This window comes from Athene noctua, chromosome 7 (genome assembly GCF_965140245.1).
Source record: "Athene noctua chromosome 7, bAthNoc1.hap1.1, whole genome shotgun sequence".
NCBI classification, from domain to species: domain Eukaryota; kingdom Metazoa; phylum Chordata; class Aves; order Strigiformes; family Strigidae; genus Athene; species Athene noctua.
In genome coordinates, this window is record NC_134043.1 from 12,137,799 (window position 1) to 12,153,344 (window position 15,546).

General features: G+C 42.5%; 1 protein-coding gene across 12 annotated transcripts in view; it reads right to left on the bottom strand.

The window, feature by feature from the left end:
* The window catches only part of KALRN (kalirin RhoGEF kinase), a 524,667-nt gene that overhangs the window by 508,499 nt on the left and 622 nt on the right, over positions 1–15,546 (bottom strand). The window lies entirely within an intron of this gene.

Here is a 15,546-nt window from a genome sequence, read left to right on the forward strand (position 1 = left end):
GATTTGTAAAAATCACACTTTATGGGAAGACACAGTGATGGCAAATGCAGGATTACAGTCTCACTGCAGGCTCCAGCAGCAGGGAAAGCTGGTGATGATGTGGGCTGCTCACAAGAGCTTTAATGATGACAAGAGGAACACAGAACAACAAGACCAAGGGCTTTGCTTTTCACAGCAGCAATCTCTTCTCTTAGAATTACTCCAGTGCAAAAAACTCCTTGTTCTGCAATGGATCAGTTTTCACAGCAAGGGGATAACTGATATTTAAGATTAACAAGCGAGGAGCCTTCTGGTCTGACAGAGACCAGAAAGACAAGATGTATAAAATTAAAAGCCCAGTTAAAGATCCCGTTCTAGCATTTAAGATTCCTCTATCTAAATTACAGTTCCCACCCAAAAAGGCACAACAGTTTCATCTTACGAGGATGAAATACTCATTGCTGTATCACAGCCTTGTTGCAACATTGCCACTTGCAAATGGCAAGGGGATACCTACAGCTTTGGGATGAAAGTTTCTGGCTGCACCCTAGATGCAGTGACACCAGCAGAGTAAACAATTAGAAATACCAGTAAAGCTGTCTGGCAGATAAAGCATGCCAGGCTTTACTTAAGGGAGCCTCAGGAAAGTTACAGATGCAGATGCTTAAGAGCTCCTGTCAGAAAAGCTTGCAGTTCAGCTGCTGCACCCTAATTTAATGCCATGTGAACTCTACACACCAAAAGCAGAAGCGGACTGAGATATTGGGAACTTGGCTCCAGCTGGCACCAGAAAAAGCACCTATTGATTTGGGGCACTGGAGCCAACCGAAGCCTGCCTTCCCCTTTTTTGCACACAGCAAGTGTTGACTCGCAAGCCTCTTATCAAGCGGTGGAAATAGGAAAGCTCTGCCTGACCAACACATGGTGTTTAACAGCTTATAAAATTCTTTAACAACAATAACATCATTTCACATTTTACAGCCCCTGTCGTGCTGCAGGACCGCAGCGGACTTTGCCATCTTAAACAATGAGCTGTGACGTGCTGGACCCATGTGCAGCTGGACAGGAAGAGCTGAAGATCCGAGGAGGTTTCCTTCAGACGTACAGGCTGGGGCGTGACGCAGGGGAAGCCCGTGTGTTCCCGGACAGCTTCAGTAGCAGCCGGGAAGGATGGGGTGCTTGGACATGGTGTCTGCATGTGCTGTTCCTGACACAGAGCTGCCAGAGGCTGTGTTTGTTTTACCTTGCCTAAAGCGAGAGAGGTTACGCAGCGGAGGTGCAAAGAATAACAGGATCTTCACCCTGAAGCCCGGCGGCGGAGTCACAGACGCAAATTACCTCTCAACACTAAAATGCAGCCATTCATACAGTCAGATTCAACAACTTCATGCACACCTGCACTGAAAAGCATCACCTCAGAGTAGAAATGTAGAAAAGCAAAAGAATATAGCTATTCCAAGAGGAATCTGGCCAGGATATAAGGAATGTAGCCTTCCTTTCCAGAAATTGCTCAGGGGGTTTCTTAGTTGCATCAGCAGCTTCAGAACTGTCAACCTCAACTTCAAAAAATGTGCAGTTTTACTATCTAGGTGTCTCTTATGGACCCAAATGAATGGGTGCCAACAACAGAGCCATCAGCACCTGCTCATGCATGGAGGCCTTCTATCTAAAAATCCTGTTTATCAGCAGAGTCCCAGCAGGACTACAGAATGATAAACACCTCCACGACAAGTCCTAAACTTCCAAACTAACACATTCATTTACTTATCTGTGTATAAAAGTGTTACACTTTCAGACAGCTTTCTTGAGCATCAATACCTAATCCAAAGCAATCCATTACAGCTTTCCTATTTGTCTCTGGATTGAGAATAAACTCAAGTAACTTCAGCACAATTGAACTTTGTGTAGAACTGCACAATAGAAATATTGAGACAGTTTCGAGAGACAGAATATAAGGTTTATATTCACTCCTACACACTGAATGCCTCCTATAAGGAGGTACAAGCCCAGGCCAGTGCCTGCCAAAACTATAAAGCTCCTGCACCACTTATGTTAAGAGGAGCTGTGCAAGGATGCATCCACATGAAGCATCAGGGATTGATGCAACAGCCTGTGGCTTTTTGGATCAAGGTGGTTCAGGTTTTACTGTAGCTGAGAGGTGTGGGTGGTTAACTCTGGTATTTTAAGGTCTTATGTAGTGCCTATATCCATAACTCTATAGTAAAGTTAAGGATTAAACTTATGTAAACTCCTGCACAAATTCTTCGGTCATGGAGGATTTTAAAATCATTTTTTACAGATAGTCAAAATAAAAAAAACGTAATAGTGTTTCATAAAAGATGACAGTCCCAACTCCAGACTCCCACTGCTTGAAAGAAAACAGGACAGCCAAGAAACTGCAATTTGACAAGCACAGTTTTCCTTTCCCCAGCAAAAGATTTGCAACTCTCCACTATCAACACACAGGACAAACAGGATGGAGGGTGGAGAGAATAATTTGTTGCAGTCAGATACAGAAAGCAGATAGGATTGTAATGGCAAAACAGCAAACAGTGATGCTCCTGTGGGTTCAGGCTGTGGCAGCAAAACATGTGGGTGCCCAAGACCAGTTCAAATCAGGTCATAAAATCCAAATTTATCCATCAAAATAACCTTTAAAAAATAGATTGCTACAGGTGCCTTCCTCTGAAACCTAACTGCTTCAGGCTGCTGCCCGAGCCACTGTTTGCAGGGCGTCGGCACACCAAAAGGAAAAGTAATGACTAGGGAGGTTTTAATTCAGTTCCTGGAAGAGCTTTCAGGGAAAATACATACATAGATTGGAAGAGCAAAAAGGGAGCCAGGAGAGGACATCCCTTCAGAAGTTGTTAGCTGCAGCTGCTAATGTAGCTGCATGTTAGATGGAAAAAGAGAAAAAAAAAAAAAAAGAAAAAGAAAAAAAAAAAAAAGGAGCTTAGTCCTGCTTTGTTTGCCTGTGCACTTTGCATGCCTGCTAGTTAGGTACCTTAAGTCTGCCCTCTGTGCTCTCCTTTTAGTTTCAAGATTTTCAGTTTAATATGTACAATGTTTCTCTCTTGCAGCTACTTTGGTGGAAACACTGGCCACTATGCACCCCAGGAGCGGGACAAGAGGAAGAGGAGTGACAGACTCCCCACACAGCACTCTCCCAGTCAGTTCAACAAGCAGGAGGCCCATTTGGATTGGTGACATCTACAAAGCAGAGCCAGGGAGCAGGTTTGCTCCTTCTTAAATCTTCCAGGTATACATGTGCCAAAGGAAGTCTTTTCTGGGGAGCTGCACCCAGCAAAAAGTAAGTGCTGTGCTCTTGGCTGGGGAGCAATGAAGAGGCAGTGGCATTTACAAGGGGAGAGAGCTCCCGCACCAATCTCTGCAGTTCACAGACTGGTGACAACTGCCTGTGCTATACCCCCCACAGCTTCTGTCTCTAGAGAAAAGAAATACAAACATAACTTCCACAGAGGAAACGTTCCTTTGTCTATATATTCCCATAGGAAGGTGAAACATGAGTTTCTATTTCTTGTCAGTGTGAAAATGACTTGTTGGAGTAGCACTTAATTACAGCTCTTTGCAGTTCTCTCATTCACATGTTACATGGGGAATGTTACTGGTAAATACAGGTGGTATGTGCAATCAATTCAGTGCTCTTCAGAAGGCCATGGATATTCTACCCTGGAAAATGCCACATTAAGAGAATGGCCTCATTTGGAATAGCGACAGACATGTTTTACATTTGCTAGATATACTCCAAGAGGAAAAAGTATGAGGAAAAATGAGACCAAGAAAAGGAAATCGTATACTATGGTAATAGCTCCATTAAACTCTGCTGTATGGAACCGGTCAGAAGGTACCTTCCTGTGCCCCAAGAAACTAACACACCCATGGGAGACATCCACAGCACAAACTTCATGGCAAAATGGTTGGCTTTGCAGCAAAAGGGAATCCGGCGCTCGTAAAAGACAACAAAAGCAGGATCACAGCTGTAAACGTCTCCTGACAGCATTCTCTTCAAGAAGAGATCTCCATGAAATATGGAATATATTAGCAAACCTGAGCTGAAAAGCAAACCATTTTTAGGTAGGTGGAACTCTTTAATAGCATGTCATTAAATCTCTCTTACATTTAGCATTTAATAGATGTAACTTTCACAGCAGCACGCTCATTACAAAAAAGGCACAGGAGACACTACCAAATAGCGAACAGAATGGACCTGGAGCCCAAGTGCCTCGTTTTGTCAGCATTCAGGTACCACAGTGATGAGCAAAATCATCTGGATGTCTTAGCACAGTAAATTAGAAATATCCTTACTCTGCTACCAATCCTCTTTGGCCCCATCCACACAAGTCTGTCAGTTGAACACAGGCCAAAATTTCCGCCTGTGTAAATCACTGTAGTTCCTCTGCTGTCACTGGCATCATGCCATTTTTTATACCAGATGTGGCTCTGACCTATGTGTATTTAAAAATAGGGTTAGTGTAATAAAAATCTTAACACTGTTTGACTGGTTGGTGTGGGCATAGGCAAAGTGTGTTAATCCCATTTCCAGGACTAAGGCCAAGTCGTACAACCTGTCTGAAGTAGGTCACCTGCGTCCATATACAGGCACACATATCAAGTGGTTTAAGAAGAGCTGAGTTTTTGCATGTGTCTCTGATTTCACCTGTCACTTCAGCCATGACTTTTGACAATCCTACAGGAAAAGGGATCGGTGTGCTTTTCCTGGTCCATGCCCTGCCAACAGAAGGTAAAGCCATGCAGCGCTCTGTCAGGGTTTGCTCCACCACCAGGATGTCGGTTTTTCAAAAACGTGTGCACAAAGTCCACACAACATCAAGAAAACCACTTACTGCAGCTTTGTGCCTGCTATCCCCTTCTTATAGATGGGTTTGATGAGACTTCCCTATTCGACACAAAGACTGTTACTATTTAAGTGTTCTGAAATGCTGTACTAATTCTGTGTGTTATTTCTAATTAACTATTATCTCCATTACAATTGCACACCACAGGAAGCTGAGGATGGCTGGGCCAAGCAAAGCAATTATTGTTCATCCTGTACATCTCAAGCACTGCTTGATTGCTAAGGTGGATGCTATAGAAACCTGTCCTTTGACTATCCAAGTAAGAACATACCAGCCATTGGTTTTGAACTACTGCACATGAGCATCATAACGCTCCCAGGCACAAACATCACAATGGAGCTGAAGCTGTATCAAGCACTAAAATCAATCCCAATCACAGCAACCAGGTCTAAGCTGACAGTTACAACTTACTGGACAAAATGATGATGACAAGCAGCTTTTAAAAAAAAAATAAAAATCCCATGATAAGGGCTTGCATGCTGGAAGGTATCATTTTTACAAACTCCTGTTACCACACAGATCAGTTTTAATTGATATGAACTAAACTAACCAACACAGTTTTCCCACTGTTCAGTTTAAGCACCAGAGGTGTTTTAAACTGAGCCAGCATTAACCACTTTCTCCTGGCCTCAAATAGTTCAAGACCATCTCATTAGGAATTTGATAAATAACCTGAAGCAGCAGACAGATTACAGACTAACAGGAATCTGTAATAGATAGCTGACCTATTTAACACCTCAACTAACTTTAGAGCAGGATTGAGTTGAATAGGAGCAAGCTGTTAACGGGAGATTCGCACAACGTAGATGTAAGTCCTTGAAGCACACAAGATCATTACTATTTACCCGGTAGGCCTGACTTGCTCCTTCGGACTAAATTTATCTGAATGCTTCAGACTGACTCTATTAGCATCACTCCTGAACTCTCTGCCTCAGCACGGAAAAGCAGAGCAGGAAAGTTAAATTGCTGCAAATACAGTGGCAGTCAGATCCAAGAAGACTAGCTCTTCATGACATATTTCTGTGAACAAAAGACATCAAACCTGAAGCAGAACACCCAAGGATTTTGGCTGTGTGTCTTCTCTTCATAGAGAAATGCCTTCTCTCCACAGCATCAAAACAAGACAGGCATTTGGTTCAGTCACCATTAAAAGACTGCAGTGGGATAATAATGGTCTTCCATGGTTAGAGGCATCTCCTAGAAAAGAAAACCTTGCTATTTTTCCTGTGCTTTGCAGTACCTCCTTATGGCTGCCTTCCCCATTCTGTGCATGGCACACGCATAGGCTTTGCCTGTTCCCTCCTTTCACTATGCACCCAGACAGTCTGCCAATTTTTTTCTCTAATGTGTCAGAAAACCTACCTTTGGCTTTCCATCCCAAAAGCTACAACTCCAATCAAATCTCTTACTGTCTCATTTCTGTGATTTCCTTTTGCTTCTGACCTTCCCCACACTGACATCACCTGCTTCCCTTCTGCGGAGGATGCAGGCATGCCGGCTGCGATCCCTTTCCCAGCCAAGTGCCCTCCAGCTCTGAAGTGCTCTACTAGATAACTTTGTTGCATTCTTCCATGTTTTTTTTAGGTTTCCCTACTGTTTTCTCATTTCTTCCCTATTTTTCTGCTTGTACCTTACTCTCAGCCATTCCTTCTGCTCCACACCCAGTGCTAGACTCCGTAAGTCCTCTAGCTTGTCTTTCAGGCATGTTTAAAAGCAAAGCAAAGCAAAAGAAAAGCCTTCAGTTAAATGAATTCACAATCCACTTGACAGCTTTTATCGTAAGCACTTGATGGCAGGGATCATCTTTTTGCTCAGCGTTCACACAGCATCTGCTTCAGAAGGAACTAATCACTGACTGAGAACAATAACACAAACAACTAACTCTGGTAGAGAACCATCCTAACATAATGACAATACTGTCGGTCCTGCAGGACCACAGCCCTATCAGAAGTTTAATTGCATCCATCCACAATCTTTCAAATGATCTCCTGCACCTACAGCTGCAAGAGCTACACAGACTGACAGGTACAGCACTTGAAGGGCCTGCTGAAATCGAAGGCAACCCGCTGAAACTTTTCATCTGGAGTTTCCACTAAACTTGTCCCATGGGAAAAGACAGTAGTAAACAGTGGAAGAGAAACACAGTCCAGACGTTTCCACAGAAAGTAAATCTGCTTCCACAGAGTACTGCATATTTCTTGCTTGCTATTATTTTTAACCTCTTGCAGATTTATTTTTACTACAATTTAAACGTATCTGTTATATGCCACAACATTATTATTAATATGAGAGACACTAAAATAGCAAAGTATTTTAGGCACTTGATACTATTTTACAAAACAGGGAATTAAAGCCAGCGATGACTGCAGATTACTGCAGCAGCCACCAATGCACATGACCCCCTTTCAGCCTTACTTAAACCTCCTCTGTGGACAGAAGAAAGATGAATAAAAATTATGGAATTAATCCCGAAGTTGTGGTGTGCTTTGTCTTGCTGTTTAGCTAGCGGGGAGATAAAAGGAATTAGAATACATCCAACAGGATGAACTTCTGCCTGCTGCTACCAGGCTGTGGGCACAGCCCAGAGCCACCAAAGCTACCAGCTAAGCCTACATGTCTCATACCAAAAAGTACCTGGGATTGACACAAACCTTAGAATCACAAAATAATTTGGGTTGGAAGGGACCTTTAAATTTTTACTAGACTTCTGATCTAGTGCAACACCCCTCCAATGAGCAGGGAGATCTTCAACTAAATCAGGTTACCCAGTGCCCCATCCAGCCTGACCCTGAATGTTTCCAGGGATGGGGCATCTACCACCTCTCTGGGCAACCTGTTCCAGTGTTTCACCACCCTCATCATAAAACCTTTCTTCCTAATCTGTAGTCTGAATCTATCTACCCTCTTGTAGTTTAAAACCATTTCCCCTTGTCCTCTCACTACAAACCCTACTAGAAATTCTACCCCCATCTTTCTTATAAGTCCCCTATAAGCCTGGAAGGCCACTATAAGATCTTCCCGAAGCCTCTTCTCCAGGCTGAACAACCCCAACTCTCTCAGCCTGTCCTCACAGGAGAGGTGTTCCCACCCCTCTGATCATTTTTGTGGTCCTAACAATGAGGCTTTGGTTCCATTTTTCACTAAGTTGTTTTAAGTAAACAAAAGTTTGTTTGTGCAAGGGCCTCAGGTTTTGGCTTCATAGTGTATATTATTAGACTTAACAGAGTATACATTTAAATAAATAAATTCTGTTTTCATTAATCAGCTTAGCTTTTCAGTGCTCCAGCACTGATGGACATCTATTTCTATCAAGACAAACTATGGTAGAGCGTAACTTTCCACTCCTGAAAAACACTGCTGCAAAGCTCTTTGTTTTCAGCTTGGATGATGTTTGGCACAACAGTTTGACATTCACTTACAAGACTGGTGAAAAATATGCACTGCTAATTTTCCTAAGTGCCATGCCTGCGTCTCTGGGGCCACGTGTTTTCCTACCTTCCCATACAGTAATATGATTTGCTCTCAGCTAATAAAGTGGACTTTATATCATCTAAGGAAAGACTTTAGTTAGGGTGTTCCCCTTCTTTGATACTGGATTATATATTCATGGCAAAGAGCTAAAGTTGATAACATCTTTAAAATACATATTTTTGTTTTCCCTAACGTGGGGGATACAAGCCGATAATCCCTGCAGATCTCCTTTTTCTCCCCCATTGCCCCCGTGGTTTATCATGTCCAATTAGCCATCTGCCATGCCTGCACTGCCATACAAAGGAAGCCTGCTCTCCTTCACCGCAGCCCATCAGCGGGGCTATTGTTGCAGCTGACAAACAAGAATCAGACACTATTGTTTCCAGCTGACGATGCTGCTCCCAGTGTAGGCTGCCAGTTGCCATTAAAACAGCGGGAACACCAGGGTACACTCCAGGAGTCAGGAACCACACCAGCAGTGCTGATATCACTAGGGAACCTTTACAAAGCTCTTTTCAATGTATGTGTATATATATATATATATTTTTTTTTTTTTTTCTAATTTCAGGTACCAAAGTAACCCAGGCCAACTATCACTCTTCATATCCCAGCTGCACCAGAGTACACCTGACCTACTGCCTTTACTGTTTTATGAAGTGCTCACCCTGCAGACAATCACAATCTCCAGAAGAAACATCTTGGAGTCAAATCATTCCTTGTAATGATTTTTTTATTTTAAAAATAAGGCATGTCTTCTTCCACACACCACACATGCCAAAAAAAAAAAAAAAAAAAGTAGTTTACAAAAAACCTGAAAACTCCACTAAGTCTACATGGGTACCAATTATGCAATGAGGTTAATTTAATTTCTCTCACAAACAACACACATTTACCTTTTTTTCCCAAGACCACTTTGCTAAGAGAAATGACCAGAGCAGCTGGTCTGCCAGTCACCGAGATGTTAAATTGAAGATCATTTCCTCTTATTATCCTCAGCAAAGCATGATGTGACCTTACACTAGAAACTACAGTCTGCCTAATTATGGTAGTTTTGTTCCATCAGTGAAACTGAAATGCTGGTTTGTATAATTAAGGTTACAAAAAAAGGAATTTCATTTTTAGTTTTAAAGGCAATTTGTTGCCTTGAAGTAGGAGTGTGACAAATTAGGCCTATGTACCTATATGTTCTCAGTCATCACATTGTGTAATTTGGAAGAAACAGAAAACACTCCTAGATTTTAGTAACAAAGCCACACATGTTGAAAAGGGAGAAAGAACCCCAATAAATCACAGTTTATTCTAGGCTCTAGTTAATGAGAATGGGCAAGCAAAATTAATATTTGTATTTAAAAGTAGAAACAGAATTATCTCCTAAGCCCTTGATTAGGAAACAGGACTTATTTAATCTTCAATAAATGTTTTACATGGTATTTTACACTCCAGCAGTGAACATACATAATTTTAATATACCACTTTGAATCTTCATTAATAGTTCAAAATAAAATAAATGAAAAGCAACTGGAACTAATGTCATTCCACAGGAATCACATATGTAATGACTTTTGCAATAACTTACAATGGAGGAAAGTCTTTGCCCTGGGTTCAGATACTGGGCTCATTCTGAACCAAATCTGAAACACAACATGAAAGCTTAAATATTTTGCTGAAATATTAGCCCGTTCTTAGCACAAAATGCTCTAAATCCCATTTCAACACACTACAGTCCACATACCGCACAGGTGACAGACTTGAACCTAGATTTACGATTGCCATTGCAGTGCCTGTGCCAAATTCTGTTTTCAGTTACATCCATGAAAACTCCCAAACAATTCCTCTGAAGTCCTCTGGATCTGCACAACAGTAACACAATCTGTCCCAGAAGTGAGTGGAAATAAAATAATTCAAAATATTATGACTTCTTTCTTTTACAGCCCTCCACACTTTAGGGTTCTTCATTCAGACAATCATATTTGACTTCTCTTTTTGTATTCAGCTTTCTTTTGCAACATGTATATTGTAATATTCACTGTTATTCTTGCCAGACTCTCTAGGCAAAATTCCCCAAGTGGCAGAGTCCCTTCAGTTAAACACAGGGTGCGTGTGCCATGCAAGGCTGTAAAACGGGAGTTGTTTATCCAAAGAAATATTAAAAGCAGGACACCAGTCCAAATCAAACAAAAGCACAAATACCTCTAAGATGTTTCATGACTTACTTTAAGTTCCAGACATAAAATGCACAGCACTATGGGTTTATAAGGCCTAATACTACATAAGTAATTTCTTTGATATAACTATGAAGTACTTAAAATACCACTGGGTACTGTGCAGTATGTGTCGCCATGGAGCAATAAAGCTGCTATACATCCATAATCAACCTTCCTAGGGACCATAAGGTCACAGCAGCTGAAACAACAGAATACTTCATCCCCAACCTTCCAAGAGGCCCAGAGAACCTGTCCGGCCAGAGGACTCTGCAGCAGGCTCTTAATGCAAGGGTGTGCTTGGAAATTAAACAAAACCAAAAAAACAACCACCAAACCCATCAAAGTTGCTCCCATTTTAAACCCCCAAGGTTTCCCCAGCAGGTTATTATGATGGGACTTGATAAAATACACTGTGGGAGGCAGGCGGTGGGAAACAGCAATAGTTATATTTGCCTGGACAAGTTGGATGCTCGCTTGTATCCATGCAGCTCATCATCCCAAGACATGCATGGCCACCTAAGGCCACATGCAAAACTGTCTACACAAGCACTAGGAGGGTTGTACAGAATTCCTCTTTGATTACTTTGGGATGTCACTTTTATTCTTTCAGAGTTTCAACCCCAAAACACAGCATAGGCAACAGGTTCCCCTCTCACACCAGTAACCTCTGTAGGTATCATATTGAGCCTCATTGCATTGCCTGCAAGTCTGCTATAATCTTTGTGCCCTATTGCATCCTCTCCCGGAAATCAAGGATTGTGAACTTCAGTACATAGCAGCTCTGAACAGAAGCTGGGTCTGAAAGGCATCTTCCTCTGGAAGCAATTCTGTTCAGTGTTAATTGAATTAATATCAAATAGAATAAATACCTTCCTACTGGCCTATAACACAATACAATCTCATCCAGAAGAAACACATTGTAAATAACTATCAGATGTCACCCCTGTTACCCTGTATGTACTTCTGAATGAGAAGGAAGGAAGAAGTATGGGAAACACTTTTCTGAACATAAATCACCAATTTAAACTGCTCCCTTCCAGGATCAGACAGATCCTTCCTTTTTGTCACAAAACCTCACAAATCAGAAGGTTCTGCCCCATTTCTGAGCAGCATCTACAGGGCAAGAGAGGAAAAGAGGACAGACATTCCCACCAAGAACTCCTGATTCACCTACACGTCCTCTGCCAAGTCTATGTGCCAATTCTCAGACTAGCAAAGCTCTCTCTTCCTAAGGAGAAAGAGATGGAACAACAGCAGGGTAAAGCCACGCAGCCTTCACTGGGGTACCCAGTGACAGAGGCTTGGGAAGATCTAGGTCCCCACCATCCTCCTCCCCCACGTCAATCACATGAAAACACAGCTGCATTAGACCATAAGGAAAGAAACTTATATTCCTGACAGGGCCAGAGGTCAAAACCTCCAGAGAGCGGTACAGATTTTAATTAACAGCATCACCTTAAAGAACACAGGAGCTTTCCAAGTGGTAGGCACAACCCGATAGTCTTTTAGAAAAGACTGTCCTATATCAGCACACATTACCAAACCAGGCCTTATAAATTATAAAGTCTCAAGGTGAGGAAGCCAGATGTCATGCAAACACCTCAATCCCAGTGACAACTCAATTGAATCAATTTATCTGCTCTAGGAGAAGACACTTGATTCCATCAACCACAAGGAGCACTTCTCTGCAGAGATCATTCCAAGTGCATCTATTGATCAAACAGCCTGGCCACTGCCAATCATTTTAAAGTTATTTAGTAGCAGAGCTGCCAGTCACTTGTGCACAAATGAACAACGCTGGAAGTATAACCAGCTGGCGGAAAGCAGAAAGCAAACAGAATAATTCATTACAATCAAAGAAGATGGAACAATATCAATTTTCAACTCACTCACAGGAAGTATCAATAACAAAGTCAGCATCTTTGTATCAGACATAATCAATGTTATACTTAAGTGCCAGAAAAATAAATTAGAGAATAAAACTGTACCTGCTAGTGGATAAGAAATATTGATGATCACCCATGTCAGTAATTGGTAGTTTGCTAAATTGTTCTGTCATGACCTCTATAAATATTTAAAATTTTGGTAAAGGATTTCCTTGTGTGCTTCACCTCTGCTTCCAAAACACACTGCAGAAATTCTTGCAGCTTAGGGATGAAGGTAAGGCTTTCCCTCTGTGTCTGTATCAGAGGAATATCTGTCGTTTGTATGCTTTACAAAGTGATTTACTTTATGTTTGAAACAACAAGTATTTGGATTGTGTTCCATGCAATATAAACGTCTTGGTGCACATTCAATATAGACTACTGAGAGTTCCAGAGAACTTGCTCATATTTTATCTGTCACCAAAATAGACATAAGAAACTTAATAAGGCATACCTAGACATAGATTTGGTTTCTTACTCAAACAGAAGCTCAAACAGAAGCGATAGACGTCACGCAGAAATTACTGCCTCAATTCAGCAACCGCTGTTATCCCAGAAATCAGAGCTGGAGGCTGCAACAGTCATTTCTGCTCTTAAAGTCCCTCTGCCTGTTAATTTTTATCCCAATTACAGAGGGCTGCTTCTCTAGAAGAAAGCTAAATTACATTCTGCATATATCTGATGGTGAAAACTACAATAGTCCCTACACTGCTTGTCTCCGGGGAGGTTTAACTGACTGCCAGGATCAGCCACACAGGTGTTAAATCCACCCTTTTCTTCAAAGTCATTCCTAGTTCTCATCAGTGTAAGCACCAGAAGAGACCCTCTTTGATTACCTCGTGTTCATTCCTTCAGTTTTACTTTCCAGGTACAGCTCAGAGAGCCGCTATCTCAGTTGTCACCGCCGATAAAGGATGGCTACCTCCGAGGGTTTGGGTGCTGCCGGGGAGCCGCTGGGAGCGCGGCGCCATTCCCAGCCTCGGCCTCCTCTGCTGGTACCAGGGAGCAGCCTATCGATCCTCCCGGCTCAGTGCAAAGCCCGGCTGGTCGCTAAAAGCCTCCGAGTAAGATATTTGTTGTTTGGACTCCAATTTTTTCACTGAGGATAGTGAGTTCATGCTTTTCCATGTAGCAGCTTTGATTTTGGGAAGAGTTTAGGCAGTTTAGTGTATACATGTGCTATTGGAGCAGCTAATCTTTAAACAACATAGATTCATTTTTTATTTCTTGTGAATGTACAAGAGCATGTAAACCACAATGTACACACTTTACAAATCCAGAATACAAGGCAGGACAGAGAGGATAATAGAAAAAAGCTAATACCAAAGGAAAAAGGATGCTAAGTCAATGCAGGTCTCTGCAGCTATTACAAACCAGACCCTGTCTCACAGTCCTTACTCAGGCATGATTGCCAATGACAGCCAAAAAGAAGAGTGGGAGAGTCAGTTGTGACCTCTCTACAGCTGTTCTCCTAAACCCCACATCAGCTGTTCTCTGCCATCCATTAAAACCAACTTCAGACACACACAAACCCCAGAAGCGAACAGTGCACAAACAGCGCAGGAAACCAAGAGTGCAGTTTCCCTCACATGAGTTGTTCCTGCTTTTGTGCTTTTCACACATTTATCTGTAACGTTGCCTGGCCATTGTAACAGCTGACAGTCACAACAAACAATTAGTTTTTTTCATGTCATCTTTTTGGACACAAGATACTACATACCAGTGCAGAAACAAGAATTTTGTCATCTCCTTTGATGAAGCTTAAGGTAGATGACCATCAGGGACAGTGTATGCATACACACTTCAGTGCAAGGATGTGGCCTAGGCATCCCTTCCAAGCCCACGTTCCTGTGATTCTGTTTCCTCAAGAACCAGAAGTGTTAGGAGACTTGCTGAAATCTCCAGGTTAAATGTATAAGGCAGGTGACAAGTGTGTTCATGGATCTACAGCTGAAATTGCAGGTGAAGGAGGCAGACTGGGAGAAACGTCTGGTCACATGGCTCCCTGTGCTTTTTCCTCATTTAGGAATACTTTTTTGTATGAGGTAGACAGACCTGGCTCTCTCCAAATTCAATTCTGCTAATATTCTCATGTTGAGCAGGCAGTGTTACAGAGAAATGATTCAGTTTTAGGTGAAAGAGGGGAAAGACAGAAAACGTGGAGGGAACCTTAACTAACAGGTTCCTTTTAAAAGAAAAATTGGTGGGTTCTTTTTCTTTAAAACAAAGCTGTCATTGTTGAGACTTAGGAAATTAGCTTGTAACCAGGTAGGCTATCAACAGGCAAATATCCTATGGCTTAATAGCTTGTGGATCACAAGATACACACAGCCAGATCTTATTATAGTTATCCTCTAGATCAAAGGGTTTTCACATAAATTAGGTGCAGTCTACCATAGCAGGGAGCTGCAACAGGCCTTCAGGATTTTACTTCTTTAAAGTTTTGGTGACTATGGAATTGGTTTTTAGTAACTGAATCTCAAAGCATTGTGTGTAACTAACGAGCAGGTAGAAGGAGGAAAACAGCTGAAAAGCAAAGTCTTGACAAACAGCTGTGGCAGTAAGTGTCAGTCCTAGCCTAAAAGGGTCAATCCCGTTATGAAACAGATATTCAATCCTTTAAATTTTTTAATTAAAAAGCTACCAAGAAGCCTGTAACACTTTCTTAAGATTTTGTCCGGGTGGGGTGGGGGGGTGGCCAGGGGGGATGGACACAAGGCAACACAGACCACAAGTTGTTTCAGTTGAGATGCTGATCCTGTGCAAAGCCACGTTTCAGAGCTGAGGGCTCCCACACAACCACCACCTCACAAACGCGTGGTACGGTGGCGATTCATCACGTACCCATTGCCCAGAGAATTTAATTAGCCACCGCATCATTAGCGAAGGCCCCACACCACGCTCTGCTGCAGCCCACTTCTGCTTCACTTCAGCATCCTCCGAAACGGGAGAGCGAACCACTCGGCTCTCGCCCAGCCCTGAGGTACTTTGCGAGCCCGTCCCCGCGGGGTCAGCACCCCCGGCCAGCAGCGGGGCTGCGGGCGAGCGCTGGCCCAAGGCTCTTCGCCCGGCCGTAGCGGAGCGGGGCCG